Source organism: Agelaius phoeniceus, chromosome 6 (genome assembly GCF_051311805.1).
Source record: "Agelaius phoeniceus isolate bAgePho1 chromosome 6, bAgePho1.hap1, whole genome shotgun sequence".
Lineage (NCBI taxonomy): Eukaryota > Metazoa > Chordata > Aves > Passeriformes > Icteridae > Agelaius > Agelaius phoeniceus.
In genome coordinates, this window is record NC_135270.1 from 420,446 (window position 1) to 438,129 (window position 17,684).

At 41.9% G+C, this 17,684-nt stretch overlaps 1 long non-coding RNA gene across 1 annotated transcript; it reads right to left on the bottom strand.

Moving 5' to 3' along the window:
* Positions 1-12,808: 12,808 nt before the first annotated feature.
* Positions 12,809-16,910, bottom strand: LOC129122246 (uncharacterized). The gene is made up of 3 exons (XR_013182551.1): positions 16,807-16,910; positions 15,642-15,839; positions 12,809-12,905 (listed from the first exon to the last, which is right to left on the bottom strand). It is a non-coding gene; the product is annotated as an uncharacterized LOC129122246 (long non-coding RNA).
* Positions 16,911-17,684: the final 774 nt, after the last annotated feature.

The window sequence follows — 17,684 nt, forward strand, 5'->3', positions numbered from 1 at the left end:
TTGGGAAAAACTCATCTTTCTTTGAAAAACAGAATTTGACTGTCTTTGGCTTCCAACCATTGGAACCTGTTTTGTCCTCAGGGTATAGGTTAGCCTGAAGCCAAAACAGGTTCCAGTGGTTGGAAGTGTTCCACTGTGGAAGCACTGAGATGCCTTGAGTCACCCTGCTGTTTCCTCTTAGCTAAACCAGAGTGATCTCCCTAAGTGTTGGAGCACCTTTTCCAGCCCCAGAACTTGTGTGGATTCTTTACTCTCCCTCATGTTTCTAAATCAGTTAGGAATGCAGACACCAGGCCTGGCCTTAGTGTCCTATCAGCATTCTCATCCCTGTGAAAGCACCTCCCAGCCTTTCCTCGAGCCTCTTTCTGCCTCTCTCACACTCATGTGTAAAAGCCTGAGCCTTTTTACAAAAGAAACTGCAGAACTAGCTCATTATGAGGCTGTTAGCACCAATGAGCCACTACCACCATTTGTGACAGCTACTTCTAAAAGAAAACCAAACAGATTTCTGTTCCTCTTTCCTAAATAGGTTACTTTGCATTTGACTCCACTGAAATAACCTTTTTTTCCCCACTCCCCATAACAGTGCTGTGCCTTAGGAGTTATTCATGGTGAACTCAGAAAATATAATACAAGTTTTGTACCCTACTGAGGTAGCTGACATTGGGATCAAAACGAAACCTGCACAGAGCTTCCTGGCTCTGTGCAAAGCAAGCGAGGATAAATCTGGTTCTGTTCTGCTAATAAACAGATTACTCACACTTCAACACAGAAACAGAGCTTTAAAACTTTCTGAAATGGCTGCTGGGCAAAAATTACCTGAGTAAATTGCCAGTAAAGCTTCATTCTCTTGGCTTTGGCATAATTGCATTCCATGAGCCTGGGCCTGCTGCTGACATCCACCAGGCATCTGTTGTCATCGTCGTCGATGGTGGGGCTCAGAACACCCACGTGGAGCTGCTGACTGCTCGTGTAATGAACATTCTGCAACAGGAAGCACAAACAGCATTTGTGGCCTCTACACAGAAGCAGCACTTTCACCCAAAAGCTAATGGCAAAGATAAATATGCTGAATAGGCTGACCCCATGGTGGCTTTGAAAGGATCTCCTTTCATGCAGGAAGCAAGACAACATTTTAAAAGTTGGTCTAAATTAACAATTAACTGCTTAAATATTGGTTAAGTATTTAAGAGGAAATATGCAAATACAACTGATTATTGTCTCATCATGTGACTTTTTCCTTCTGTTTCTGAGGGTCTTCAAAGAGGAAGATAGAGCCCCTGGGACTGGCTTGAATATGGCCATCAGCTCTGATTAGACTGTTTCATCTGAGGATAACACCTCACTGGAGAGGTAAAAAAAGAGAACAGCAGCACAGGAGTTCAGAGCATCTCCGTCTTTTATAGGACAGATACAAAGATACATTAAGGTTTTCTGCAAACAAATGCTAAAATCCACACTTGAAGCAGATACTATATAGAAAGAAAAAGTTGTTAGCAACTGGTGACAGATACAGGCATGAGAGAGAACAGAATGGCCACATTTCAAGGCATTTGTTCTCATTTTACATTTTCTAAGTCCATACACACAGATACAAGAGACAAGGAAAAGGGACAGACACTGGCTGCTCTGTATTTCTAGCAAAGAAGGGCCCTCAAAGGCCTCAGGGATTACACCTGGGACCAAAGACATGAGTTCATTATGTTATACAAATTCTTTCTACTCTGTTTGACTACAAAGATATGTGGAAGGTTTCTCTGGAAGAAAGGAAAGAAGGGGAAGGATGGAGGGGATATGTCCCCTTTCAGATTGGCAGGTTACGTGTAAGCCCAGGAAGGTAACACAGGATTATACCAGGACTGCCTGATTGCTAATCACAAATAGAATTTATTTTGCTACAATCAGACCTTTTTCTTGGAAGGACCATGAGAAAGATTAAAGGGAAACATCGTGCTCCAGGTTTTAAGTCTGTGGTAACTCAGTGGTGGCAGAGTCACAACAGACAAGAGTGGACAGAAGCACCAAATTAATGCCCCTGCCATTTACTGTAACTATTCTATTTGTCCGTAACAAAAGGGAAACTGGAAATTCTGCTGGGTGTATTTGGGAATCTTTTTGGTGCCCAGATTTTCCTGGTATTTGTTCATTGTTGGTGTTGTGAACTGTTTTATGTGTGAGTGTTCTCCTTTGTGAACACTCTGGTAAAATAAGAGAGAAAGCAGAAAAGCAGAACAAGCCAGGTCTGATGAAAGATTTCGGAGCTTCATGTAATAAATAAAATAAAATTTAAAAAAAATGGAATGCTGTAAGTAGTCAACTCAGGGATTGAATACAACCACAACAAATGGTGGTGTTCTGGGCAAGACTGTGTGCCCAGTTTACCCTCCTGTAGCACTGCCAGGGCAGATGTAACCTGCCAGAGCTGCACTCAAGTTAATTACGTTACCATTAATGGTTTAGACTAAGCCCAGGTTTTGCCCCCTTAATGAAGTTTCATTGTTTTCACCCCACAGAAACAGTAACAAGCTTGAGCTGGCTGAAGTGAGGTGAGTGGAAGTTTTAAGAGGTTGAACAGAGAAAAGCTCAATAGTTTAGTCATGCCCCACAGGAGGAGAGCAGGGTAATAAAGGAACTGGCAGAGGACATTTCCAGAATGGATGGTTATGACTGAAGTAAACTCTAAGAACTATAACAAGATCACTCTGCATCCACAACTCAGGTTATTAACATTCCTGCAAACAAAACTGATGCCTTAGAAAACTGTTAAACATGAAGAATGCACTTTCTAGACAGGCCCAGAGCAACTATTTTAGACATGTATATGATCTAGTTAGACTTTTTTTTTTTTGGAGAAACTGAGGTAGTGACCGAGCAAGGCTAAAAGGTCAAGATGATCTTACAAAGGGATTGTTAGGACACCCTACAGATGAACCTTTTCTTGCAGCTCGTTTACCTCTTACCTGAAATTACGACTAGAAAACATAAAGGGAAATTGTTGGTTATTTAAATTTTTAACTAACAGGAAGGGATATTCCATTTCAGCATGTTGTCACTACAGAAAACATGATGTAAGAACATAAAGGGGGGGTTGCATTGTTTTCTTAATTACACATATCAGTTGCTGGAAACAGATGAGCAGGCTTGGCTGTAACTCTGAGAAGTGCATTCTGTGGCCTGAGGTCTGCACAGAGAAGGCAGTGTGCCTGCAAACCCTCGTGGCTGAGCTGCTTTTATCAGATTACAAAATTAGAAGTACTCATTAAAGATGCCCCAGAGTTAAAAAAACAGTCAGTGTAAATTAATTACTACTGTGGATACAAACTAATTAGTTACCAGTATCTTTGAAATATATTTTTGGGAACAATTTATTGTAAAATCTTGTCATCCTTTGTCATTACCATTAATTGTTTACTGATAAAAGTAATGAGCCTGATGTTCTACAGACAAGTAGGAATAAGCTATTTGCATTTAATACCATAATCATTTTGAATCTGCATTTTTATTTTGGTATCTGGACAGGTGACTGCAGAAAGGACAGAGAGAGTGTCAGACACAAAGATCACTGAAATCAAGGCTCATATTTCTAGTTGCTATCAGTGGCTTTTCCATCACACCCTGGAAGTTTTTGGATTGTCGTGCACATTTGTTACTGGGTATCTGCCTCTGCAGAGCTAGAAACTATACCCACTGGATGGAATATGTTAATATTTATTTAGGTAATATCTCCGCTGAATTCAGTTAACCTTTATTAATAATGTCTGATCATCACACAATCCTGTCATACTTACTTTCAGGTAAACTTATTTATTTGTATGGAAGAACAGCCTTTTTTCATAACCAAGCTGACAGATTAATGTGAAACTCTAAGTAACCTACAAAAACACCCCCTCACAATCTAAAAGGCTTTTTAAAAGAAAAATAAAAGACTTTAACATAACTAGAGCTGCTCTTCAGTTTTAATATGTAAATTATCCCTTAAATCTAACTTTTGAAGTCATCATTAATTGCCTCACAGGCCTCATTTTACATTAATTGTGCCTTCATAGAACACTCTTATTGAAAACCTAATCCATGTAAGGATTCTTCACAAATTAAATGGTCATTACTTGTCTTCCTCTTTTAGCTAATTGCTTCATTATGTACTTTTTCAATTGTTTTGTTCTGCAGGGATTAATTTTGCATGTATCTTCATGAGCTGTGAAACTGTTAGAGTGTACTGTTAAACTATGCATGGTGTGCTGCTGCTTGGAACTGCAGGAACCACTCTCCACCTGTGTTACTTGGAGGTAACACATGGCAAGGGTCACTTAGGGCCCCATCCAGTTCTCTGCCAAGTGTGTCCATCTCATTGCCAGGCACAGTCAAGAACCCACACATCAATCACTGCGTTGCCAAGTTGATGTTAGCAACAGGAAGTAAAAGAAATCACTTTTTGTCTTAAAAAGCACAAAAGGAGACTGAAAAACAGGATTGCCACTGGTTTAGTATTCATGGAGCAATGTACTGTGCTGGCCATCTTTTATGGCTTTACCTTTCTCTCCTTACCACAGCTACACTTAGCCTGATCAGTCTTGTTCATCTTGCCTTGTGCCTAAAGCCTGATCATAGAATACAACATGCTGGGGTGGGAGGGACCCACAAGGATCATCAAAGTTCAATCACTGGCCCTGCACAGGACACCACAAGAGTCACACCACGTGTCTGAGAGCATGGCCCAAACACTTCCTCAACTCTGTCAGACTCGCTGTGGTGGCCACTTCCCTGGGGAGCCTGTTCCAGTGCCAGCCACCTCTGTTGTCACGGTTATATTTTATGAAAAATCCCTTCACCAGGATTTTCTCCTGAGAAGCTGAGAAGCCTCAGAAAAGAAATGCAAACAATAATTATCTGATTGCTTGGAATGGGGTCTGGAGGTTGCTTACCAACAAGTGCATCTTTGATTGCTGCCATGTGAATTGTTTTTAATTAATGACCAATCACAGCCAGCTGTGTCAAGACTCTAGTCAGTCATGGGTTTTTATTATTCATTCTTTGCTAGCCTTCTGATGTCTTTCTCTTTCTTTAGTATAGTTTTAATATATCATTTTCATATCATATAACATAACATCATAATATAATAAATCAACCTTCTAAAATATATAGAGTCAGATGAATGTCTCACCTCATCCTGGAAACCCTCACACCTGATGTCCCCAGACAGGGCAGGCTCTCCTGGCTGGGCCTCAGGACAGGCCTGGCCCTCCTGGCTGTGCCTCAGGACAGGCCTGGCTCTCCTGGCTGTGCCTCAGGACAGGCCTGGCTCTCCTGGCTGTGCCTGATGCCCTCAGGACAGGCCTGGCTCTCCTGGCTGGGCCTGATGCCCTCAGGACAGGCCTGGCCCTCCTGGCTGGGCCTCAGGACAGGCCTGGCCCTCCTGGCTGCAGGGCACTGCTGACCCACATTCAGTTTGCCATTGGCAGGAGCCCCAGGTCCCTTTCCACAGCACAGTAGCCCAAATTCTATCAGTACTATTAAAGACTGAGGCAAGAGCTCCTGAAGAATTCCCTGTTCAGCCAGGCTGGTCTTTTGCCTCACTGCCTTGCCTTACAACATAAGGTGCTGTCACACACATAAAGGTGTCTGGCCTTCACACCTGTGACCTGAACATGCTGCATCCATCCTGGTGAACCCATCTCAGTCATCTACTCACTTCTGCACTACCACAACAACCCCTTGCTCTCCCTCACTGGTCTTCCTCTAATCTTTGTTAGATTACTAAATCAGTCTTGCAATATTAAAATATCTCAAGGAAATTAAATTCTAGAGGAAAGCCACAAATATGGAATCTTCCCAGCTTAGGCCGTGAAGACTTGGAATATAAGAAGGTACAATGGCAATTACACTATGACTTGAAAGTGCAGGAGAGCATTAAACATGAGGCTAATAATGCACTAATTAACTTGCATCTCACCTGAGTCCATTGATGTGTAAGTGTATATTGAGTTAAACTGTTTTACTATTTCCCATACCGCTATAAATAACACTTTCCTCTCATAAAACATAAATATATCTGTATTACTTCCCAGTTGGTAATGTGCAACTACACATGCACAGTTGGTGAAAAAACACTTGTGAGAAATCTCCAAGTGCCTCCTCATCCTTCCTTGTAGGGTATAGTGATGTCCCATGTTAGCTGCTGCTGTAATACTTTTCTTTCCTGTGGGAGCAGCTAATAACATGTTCTCTCCCCAGAAACAGCAAAACCACAAAACTGATTCACTGGTAATGTATAATTACACATGCTGTAGCTGCAGATTACCTGCTGAGGCATTCATAAGAACAGAGGGAAAAACAATTATTCCAATGTAGGAGTGACTGAAACCAGAGCAAGCCAAAAAACTCAGTAGTGTCATGACTGGCAGAATTTGGAGGCATGGCAATTACTTGTTTTCTTCTCAATAGAGCCTTTCTTTTTTTAACCTGTTGGAATTACAATCCTGTAAAGAGAGAATTTTAGTCTGTGTCATCTTGGGATTCAAATTGTTGACACAGTGAGGTACTTTGCAAAACAAAATTAACCTCAGGAATAATCCTGTGCACACAGATAAGCCACTGCTGGTTACACAGGGTGCTAGGCAAGTGCTTATGCCACACTTGCACTGCTAAGGAATTCTTTTTGTCTTGGTGAAAGTGTGAGCTATGAAAAGCATTGGCTACATCTTGTAAGAAGCAACATTTGGTCAATCTTTACCATCTTTTTCTTTCAGGCTTCAATCTAGAAATAGTCTCCTCTTAATTCACAAAATGGATAAAAGCAAAATAAACTTCTCTCTATTTAAAGCTTTAACGAAAATTTAAAGAGAATCATTATATGAAAAAGCAGTATTTAAAAGTTATCTCAGAGTAACAACTAAGGATATTTCTATTTTTGGACTTCTCAGCCCTTTGCCTTTACACATCACCAACCTTGTACTGTTGGCAGCACTTGTGATCACGTACTGAGGATGTTTTCTGTAGAGCAAATCATTCCCTAGTGGCAAAGGATATTGGCCTTCTTACTGAAAACAAGCTAAAAACATGGCTTTAAGACTACAAGAAGTGATGATAGCTGCAAGTGCAAAAATGGGGAACATCTTGATTAATTTTCCTGAGGCATATTTGGGGAAGATCTCCATTGCTCAGTGGAGTGCAACGGAGGTAGGCCCAGCAGCAAGGACAGAAAGGGACACCAGGCACACATGGCACAGCCCACTACTCCCTCTCCATGCAAACAGTCCCACAACACAGCAGTTGGGTGAAAAATCCCTTCAATCTTCTTGGTTCCTTTCCTGACATTTCTACCTCTTGGTGTGAGAAATGAAACCCTGGAGATGAGAGCTCTTTTTTAGAGAAGTAATTGCTAGTTGATGTTAATGAAATGGATAGGGTCTTAATTTGAAGTGTTGGTCTGTTGTTAAACATCGAATGTCAGAGTTCTAGGACTTGCCTTGAGTTGCTGTTGTTCTATGTTACCATCTTACCCTGTATTTGTACCTCTCTCAGTCATACTCTGCATTTGTGCCCCTTTCCATCTCACCTTAGATTTGTATCCATTCCTGTCAGGAACCACTTCCCCTGCTCCCCTGCTCCCAGGCCTTGCACCCGGACTGAATTCAAATGAGAGGCTGTGGGAACTATATGAACCCTCTCAAAACAACAAACCAGCACATGAACTCTGACTTTAACCCCCCAGAACCACACTAAATCACCCACCCTTGACCAGAGCCGGATTCCGTCCTGCCACCATAACTTTAATAGTGCTCAGCTTGGGTGATACCCCTGGACTACAAGCCAACATCATCTTCCTAAGGATTCTCTTGAGGGTGGAAGCCCCAGCTCTGCTGAGAGACAAAGCTGCACGCACCCTCCTGCTGCACTCCTCCTCCTCCTCCTCCTCAGCACCGTGCTGTGGGAGCAGCGGCGCTGTGCGCAACCCCTCGGGTAATAAAGGCCTTTTTAAAGGAGTCTCCTGGCCATATTTATCACACTGGCATGCCAGCCCGTCAATCTGCCTAACAAAACAGTTTGTGAGGCAGCAGGGCAAATCACGAGCTGATTAGCATTAACATTAACCCTGTATCTGAAAGAAAATAAAAGTTTACTGAAGCAGAGGTGTTCAGAGGCAGCAGTGTGGGGCAGACCACTCTGCTGGCAGGGCCAAAGCACTGGTGAGCTGCTGCAGGAGCTAGAACAAGAGCATGGCAAGGAGAAGGAGAAAATGTAACCCAGTGTAGCCTATGTGCTGTGAAACTTCACTTGAGCTTGAACACTGTTGGTGCAGTTTAACATTATCCTCATCCTAAACCCAAAACACAGCACTGTACCAGCTTCTAGGAACAAAATTATCTCCACCCCAGCCATGGCCAGGACAGCTGTGCAAAGGCTTTCCTTAATAAAGTCAGACATCTATTTACATGCAATATAGTCACAGTTTCGTGTCATTTATGGCCTGTGTTAGGAACACTGACAGGTAAAATTGCTGGAAACTTCCAGGTAAAGAGGAAAAAGGGTGAAATGTTTCCCCATAAATATGGAGATTTGGGGCCAAGTGTAAGTACCTTCACTTGCCTGTGATTAACAAAAAGAACACTATCCCAAGGGCAATATTGTAAGAAAGATCTCAGGTGAGAAACAATCAGGATACACACACACTGTGGACTGGAAATGGCTGGAACATGTAAGCAGCCATCAGTTTCTAGGCACCAAATGGGAGAGACTCACTTAACTAAGAAGCAATGAAAAAAGCAATGAAAAATCACGATCCCAGAAGCATGTTGTGGAGAGGAGGTTAAAGAAAAGACAAGATAGGTAAGACCCAAAGACCCAGCCCGAAACTAACAAACAAATATTAACTTCTGGAATTCCAAAACAATAGATCAGAGAGAGCCATGACAGACTTCACATCTGCTTGCTTTGCCACAGAGGGACCCTCATGTATGGAAAATACCCCAAAGAACCCTAGGACTATTTTTTGCTCAAGTAACTAATTTCTCCATCTCTATTCATTAACTGCATTCCTCCAGTTCTCCACCATCAGAAACAGCATGAGATTCACAAAAGGTCTGCAGACAAACCACCCGACTAGCAAGAAATGAAGCAATTAATTTCACTACAGAAATATACTACACAAAAGTAGTGTGCCACACTCAGTCTAACTATAAATGCAATTTTCCTCCTGGGTCACCTGATGTAAAGTCCTGATATAGCATTTAGTTGGAACAAGACCCAATCCCTTAAAGAGCTTTTACCTTCTAATAAATTTTCCTCTTACCCACTTAAGAGGGCCATTATATCCTAGTGAACACGAATTCATCTGCAAGCACAAAGTCTTTGTGACACACAGAATTACTCTAAGTCAAAGCCTGGGCTGGCATTCCCAGGACTCTGATGATGACTTAGTCTGGGACCTGAGGCAGATCACGGAGTATTTGTTAGGGCATCCCTAAAAGTGGCACAAATAACTTCTTGTAACAGATATTCCAGAGCTTTATCAAGTATGTAGGCTGCTTTAAAAGACAAAAGAATTGCTACAGGGTTGCTTTTGATAGAAAATCTTCTTCTGACTTCAGTAGGAATTGGAAGAGGCCTTTAAGAAGCCTACTGCAAACCAGACATGAACCATGCAAAGCAGAACCTGGCTGAATGAATGCAACTGATGGCAGAGGATTTGTAGGGTCTTCCATGGCCACAAGAACTGCTTGTGCAGGCCCAAGCCAGAAGCTGAGCCCAAATGACACTGAGAAACACCAGCCTTACACTCACATTCTTTTAAGGCAGTTACCAACACAGTTCCTGCTTGGGCACATGGATGAAAATGTGATTCCAATCTGCCCTCCAAATGCAACCTGGTAATTTAAAAGCACACTTAAGTCCATTCAATTGGGAATGATTGAACAAAAAAGAAGCACCACTCATTCTAACTTGATTTTATAAATATGATGCTTCTTGACAGTAAATGAATCTTTCTAAACCCCAGTTAAAATGATTGAACTGCTCAAAGACGATTCTATTAAGTCCTGCATCAACCAGCCTGCCTTTTTTTGTCTTATGAGGCAAATAAACAGATTTACAAGAAAACATTTGGTTGAAAAGTAAAGAGTTTCTTCTAAGAATCAAATCCATTCATGTTTTGAACTCATCTGCCAGCTTCTAGCTCAAGGCAAAAGATTTCTATTAATATTTATTTAATAATACATGTTTAGTATTTTACAAATGCTGTTGCAAATCCATAGACAAGGGTAAAAATCTTAGAAGTTAAAACAGTATTCCAAATCAGAGACCAACAGAGCTGAGTAGCAGCTCTGAAGCAAATTCAGAATCAAGAGAACAATCCTCCAAAGTCCTGCTCTCTGTGGCTTGTAATGGTTTGCCAGCAATGGATCCTTCAAATACAGTTTCCAATAGTTGGTGATTTTCTTGCACTCCTATAACATAAATAACTAGATATTTGTGCAGATGATGAGGTGACAAACATAACTCCTGGGTGAGGATAGTGGGAAAAGTCTCCATTTGTCAGGGTCTAATTCCTCACAGAAGTTTTACATCCTCTGGAACAAAATCAGTGATAGATGGACATGGGACCATGTTCTACCCACTGTGTTTCAGATAAACAGGTAGCTCAAATGATTCTAACATGTGCTATTTCTGCAGTCAAAAATAAACTCTCCAGTTCTTCCTCTAGATGTTTGCTCTTACAAGCATTTGCATAAAATTTCCCTAGCAGGCCATTTTGGACAGACAGTGTCTGCTTGTCCATTATCCTGAATGAGAATGCTTTTCACACAGCAGAATACTAAAAAAATCTAGACACTTCTTTAAAAAAAAGGAAAACGACAATGAAAGAGGAGGTGCAGTGAGCCTACATAGTCACAGATTGGAGAGCAGCATTTTAAAAGGGAAACATTATTTATTGCACTAATACTGTAATTACAATGTCATTTTTGTAGAACAATGACTATTTTGATTAAGGCATTCATCCGCAGCCCCACAGCTGAAAGCACCACAAGTAATGTAGAGATGTTCCAGTGCCCAACCACCCCTGTGAGTGAAAAACCTTTTCCTGATATCCAACCTAAACCTTCTGTGACACAACTGGAGGCCATTCCCTTGGGTCCTGCCCCTGGCCACGCGAGTGAAGAGATCAGTGCCTGCACCTCCACCTCCCCTGGTGAGGATATTGAAGACCACACTGAGGTCTCCCCTCACTGAGTCTCACCCTTGGATGATCTCAGACACACTGAGGATTGTCAGAAGAGCATTAATAAACTGTTAAACAATCTGTAATTTATTACAGCTCTGGAATTTGTTTTCATACAGGCAGATCCAAGCCAGCATAAATTCAGATAAGGAAGCATGTATTATGTTACCTTGCACACTACACTCTGTTACAGATGAGAGTATTTTATGTAGGTCAGGCACTGCTTCTCTGGAGCCAGAGAAAAAGCCATAAGGAAATCAGAGCAGTGTCAGGCCTTATTTCAGTGATCCAGCATACTCCAAAATTTCAATTATGCAGAGATTGTGTCTCTCTGGCCTTGTCTACCAACATACCAACATCAACTCCTCCAAGGCTAAGTGCTGCAGCCCAGACAGGAGACATCTCATGATGCAAACCCAGAGACAACTCCTTGCACTCATGAGGAAACAATAATGTTTTGTCAGTTGGAAAAAGAACAGAAAAATCAAAGTGATGGTAATTTTCAACTCATTGCAACACTGAGCTGCAAAATAAGTTTTTGGGAGCAGAAGGCAGCTCTCTGGCCCTTACAGTGAGAAGAACAATGTTATTAAAAGAAGCAGCCTTGCATTTCTCTCTCCCTTTCCTTAAACAAGTGAAAGAGGGAGAGAGAAAGCTGAAAGAGGGTCTGTGCTTCACTCTGGCTGAAAAACCTCTTTATCTCTAACAGGCGGAAGAAAAAGAATTTCAAGAAGCCAGAAATAAAAATGAGTATTTTGTGTTCTATCTTGCTGTCTCAGGAGATAATTATCTATTCTTACAGTAAGTTCCCCTTTTTTTGCTATTTTACAACGGTATGCTGATATTCTGGCAGCTAAAAGGCTCAAAACACAATGTTACCTCTCCCTTACCTTTCCTAGCAGGGCTCAGAATTGATTTTTATAACACACCACCCCATTTTTCACTACCATTATCTACCTAGGAATTCCACTCTTATCAAAAACCTGAGAGATTCTCAAAGAGAACAGAAAGGTGTTAAACTGTGAAGAGATACAGAAAGAAGTACACAAATCACACACAATACTGCATTATAGTAAACAGGTGAAGAGTGTACAATGGAAAAAGAAAATATATGCACTCACAATATATTCACATTATGAATACCTTAATTCCCTTCTGTCTGGAAGGCAGCATAAATGCCCCTATATTCTACTTTGCTCCACAGTGATTTTGCTAATTTAAATAAACCAAGTAATCTAGAAAGGTTTTTCTCATCACACCTGTGAGAAACTGTTCTTACTGAGTCTGGGACCACAGGTAAGCAGGGAAATTTAGCTATCAACTCTGCAAAACTCTGTTGAAAGAACAATCCCAAATTCTACACATCTACCCTTGTCCCAGATTAAGTTCTGTAAAGAGAGCTATTGCTCTTTTTTCCCTCCTCTCTCCTCAAATAAATGTACATGTCTGCAGAGCTGTGGATCTCCTTTCCATGCCATCATCCATGGTTTGGACTGCTTTCCCCCTCTGCAATAAGAAGTAAGCTATATTTTAAATGTAAGCCACCAGTATGGGCTAATTGTTTGCCTTCCTTACCCTGATTCCAAGCTCCACATTCTCTCCTCCATATACTTCCATGCCTTCATCCAGCAATCCAATCTCTTGGAAGTATTCTCTGTCCACTATGAAGCATCCAAGCAGTGCAGGACTTCTGGAAGAATAAATCATCAGCAACCAAAATTAGCAGATAAATTATGAAGAATTTTATTTTTCAGGCACAGACTGTATTTATCATTGCTAGGTAAAATGATGCAGCAAAACAGATTCTTAAGAAAGTATTTCTCAAAGAGCTTTATTGAGCCTTGCCTTCTAACATTCCTAATTCTAAAGTGAAATGAGCACCATTGAAGGAAATTAGAGTCAAATTATTGGACATAAATATTCACCAGAGCAGTAAGGATTTCAGTGCTAGTAGTGTGAGATCCAGGTGCCCCAGTTTTGTTTCTGGGGCACCAGCCAGTGTAGCCTCTGTCCTTGCTAAGTCCTCAAGGCTCTTGCCTGTGACAATTGCAAATGATGTGCAGTTCTGTGTGTTTAGCCAGAAGCCAGGTTCAGCTAGAGCTAAAAACTTGTGTCTGTAAGCTTACCTAAAGAAAGAGATTATTTCTTGAATAGGACCATCCAGATACATTTTTTTAATACAGAATCAAGCAAAGCCTGCCTTTACCAGCATAACATTAGTCCATTACCCTGAGCCAAACCTAAACAAATCACATAGCTTTACTGGATCAGTAAACTCTACTTATGTCATGGTGGGAACCAACCAATTTTTGCTACACAGAGCAAATTTTAGTCAGGTAAGAGTTCAGCCACAGAGGGTACAATTTCACCTTATGAGTAGAGAAGGATACAGAGTCATTTAGCCTTTTCATTTTTCTCCTACCTTATAATCCACAATTGCAAGAAATAAATATGTGTTTTCAGATTATTATGCTGGCACTCTGGTAATGACAAGATATTAATTAGCAGTACAGGAGAAATCACCCTGCTTTTATGGAGAACACTCAAGCTACAGCTAGTGGACACATCTGCTTTCAAACAGATCATAGGCTGTCTTAATCACAAATTGTACAGTTCTACAGAAATCTATATATGCCTCCAAGTGCTATAGTACCCGTTTTATAACAATGAAAGACCATCTTTGATGTATTTATTAATGAAGAAAATAGCAGTTAACATCAATACAAAACTTATGCTTCATTTATGATAGGTACTTTTGCCTTTGTTGTTGTTTTTAAGTGTTTCTCAGTGCACCTGCTTCCCTTTGCTATAATTCTAAAAGAATAATGGAGGCAGATAGAAACCATCCATCAAGACACATGGCTTTGTTTGTTGGTGTGCTTGTTTTAATTATCCAACACACACATGCAGCATATTGCACTGAATTTAAAAATGTGCCAGGGAAAGAGCTAGGGAACAAACCTGAAATTCATAAAGTACATGCACTGCCCAGTCCTCATGTGGAACAGAGTTTGGGGGTAAAATGGAAAAGTCATTACTTTGTGTTTCACTACTTTTGATTTTAAAAATCATAATGGTTACTCTGTATAATTAATCACAGGATCATAGAATGGCTTGGGCTGGAAAGGACTTGAAAGATCATCTCATTCCAAACCCCAGCCATGAGCAGGTACATCTTCAAACAGATGAGGTTGCTCAGAGCCCCATTCAGCCTGGCTTTGAACACCTCCATGAATGGACATCCATAACCTCCCTGGCAACCTGTTCCAGTGCCTCACCACACTCACAGAGAGAATTTCATCTCAATACCTAACATAACCCTGCCTTCTGTCAGTTTAGAGCTGTTCCCTCTTGCCCTATCACTACCTACTTCTGTCCCTTACCAGTTTTCTTGGAATCACCATTTAGGTACTGGAAGGTGCTGTAAACCTCCCTGGAGCCTTTTCTTCTCCAGGCTGGACAACCCAAACTCTCTCAACCTGTCTTCACAGGAACATTTTTATAGTGTCAACAGAGTTCATTAACAGCAATAACTATTTCTAATGCTGTGGAAATTAACCCCTTTTCACGTTTGTCTTTGGCAAACCTGTTAATTTTTATCTCCTGCTTTCCAATTCTAGGTTCTGTTCATAGGTCAGTGCAGTTCAGAGGGTGTTAAACTGACAGAACCTGAGAAAAGTGCCTGCCTGCCAAGATAGCTGCTGGATGAAAAACAGCTGCCCGTGCTGTTTGAGGTTCTGCTTTCAGGAGGTAAGAACAGCATTCACACTTCCTTTCTGCAGGGAGCTGGAGCACAGGTACCAGTGCCCTCCTTGGAATGAATGTGTGTCTACAAGCAAGGCCTGTACTCTCAGCAGAGCTGCTCAGTGGGTTCAGAGGGTACTACTCCCCTCCCTGAGACAAAGGGATTGTTCTGTACCAGTCTGACAACACTCTGGACATGGGAACAAAGTGCAGACCCAGACTGTCCCAAAGCAAGGACCCAATGCAGCCTTTGCTCACAGTGTCACTGACCAGACATTAACTCCTGGGACACAGCACAGCTGTGCACCTATGTGACAACACTATAAAGAACACAGCTGTCAGGTCAGCTCTGCTTATGCAACGTAACTGCAAAGAAAATTCCATTTCTGGCCCGTAAGCACTAAATTAGCAGGTAAGACATTTGGAGAACGGAGTGCTGCTGAGCAGCCCTGCCTACCATTCCACTTGGGCAGGAAACCTGTTTAAAAAGATCTACTGAAAACAAAAGTTTCCTTTAAAAACATCTACTGAAAACAGGAGTTTTCTTGATGACTGTGTAGGCATCAAGGACATTTAAGTATTTGAAGTTTACAGTCAGTAAAACCTATCACACAGCTGAGCCCACTTGCCCCCTGTCACACCCAGGAGAGCTTTTAGACACTGTAATTTAGTTATTTATTACCTTATTGGAGCAGTTGTGTTCTCCAGTTTCCACCAGGACTTAGGAGGGTTCAGATACCTGCACCACAGCTCCCAGTCAAAGCCTTGTGCTGAGAGGGGATACTCCTCTATTTCAAAATTATCATACTTAATGTTATCGAATGATGGAGAAATTACTCTTTTCCTGTTTTCTTTTATCCTGGTGAGCACTGGTTCAGCCCTAAAAAAAAAGAAATACACTGTTAAGATTACACCAATGCAAGCATAGCACTGATGGAAATCATGGAGTAGTTTGGTTTGGAAGGAGCCCTTAAAGAGTATTTAGTCCACCACCAAATAAACAATATAGCAGCTAATGCTGTATTTTTCAGAAGGAGCAAAGTCTAAAGCTGTTACCCATTCAGAGCCCTTTCTGCCCCAAAATAATACACTGCAACATATTCTCTAAGAGGCTCTGTTGTTAACCTTGATTTGAGCTGGTGGATGGAAGAAATGAGTATCTGCATATCATAGAGCATTTATACCCTTGCTACCCAGTAATGACAACTTCAGGCTCGCAACACTATCAAGGACATCAGGAGCAGAGTTAATAATAGATCTATCCTAGAGACAGAAGCTCTTGCCATTTTACCTCACTTTTACTTAAGGAGCAAGGGAGATATTAAATCCAGACTGAACACGGTAAAACACATTATTTTAGTTATGTTTACTTTTGCAGAGTGGCCAAAATAACCAAAATAACGCTTCTTGGTTTACACTGTAGAATGTAAAAGAAACATAATATTTTTTAATGAAGATACATTCACCCTCATGGGCAAAGGGCTACATTACTGGAGGAGATTTTTAATGTGCAGTTCTCTAATATGATTTAACTACCTTGTAATTAGATCAGCAGATTACTCAAACCATAAAAATGTATCTAGATCATCTTACACAGCACAAACACATTTTTCCTGCTTGTTATTAAGTATATGAGATAAGTGAAACAATTATCCCTCACACATCAGGTTCACAAGCAGGGTTAACCCTCACCTCCCTGAAAGTGCTCAGCAGAGTATTTTTGCCAGCCTCGGAGACTGACAAGCATAAATGTATGTACACATGTACAGCATATACAGATATATATACAAGTACTTGAAAAATAATAGGCATATATATAAAACCACAAGCAGAAAGGAAAGTATTACCTCACACCTCACCCCGCGCCACAGCCAAAAGCAAAGGAGCCGCAAGGGGAAGCAGCACGGGCGGGCCGTAAACACCCCCTCAGAGACGTTCTCCTCTTAAAACACGAAACATACCTTTCCTGAGAAACAGGACGGAAGAAGCACCTGCCAGCCGCACGCGTTCCCAGCGAACAAAGACCCACCAAGCTGCCGGAGCCCGCCAGCACCTTCCGGCAGGCGTGAGGAACGGGGCCCCGGCCACACCCTCACAGTCGAGCAGCACTGAGCAAAGGAGCTAAAAAGCCTCTAAAAGGGACGGAACGCCGCCCGCTCACAGCTGCCGCCCACCCCCGCAGAAGTCCTCAAAAGAACGAGGAACAGCTGCGCCGCACAGCTCCCCACCCTGCTGAGGATTTCTGAGGGCGGGCACCCGTGAGGGGAGGGCTCTTCCCGCCCTCAGAGGCCTGAAAACGGGCGGGAAGCCGTGAGGGGGCAGCGTTTCCGCCCTCAGCCTCGCCTCCGGGTCGGCGAACAGATGGACACGGACCGGCGGAGACTTCCGGGTGTCTGCGCATGGCAAGTTAATTTTTTTTGCTATCTTTTTGTGCGTTTTTTTTCTGTGTGTTTGGATTTTTGTTTTGGTTTGTTTTTGAGTTTGGCCCCCAAAGCCTCCTCAGAGCCCTGCGGGGGGAGCCGGGTCCGTCCTGACGGACGTGAGGGTGAACCAACCCTTCCGTGGGGTGCCTCCCTCAGACCCCAAACCAAAATAAAACACCCTCAGAAAGCCTTGTTAAACACAACGAACAGAACGGCCTTTCAGGTGTTCTTAGAATATTTCAGGAGAATCTTTTCCAATATTTCTCAAATATAAGAACTGTTCCTCAAATGGTAGAAGGCCA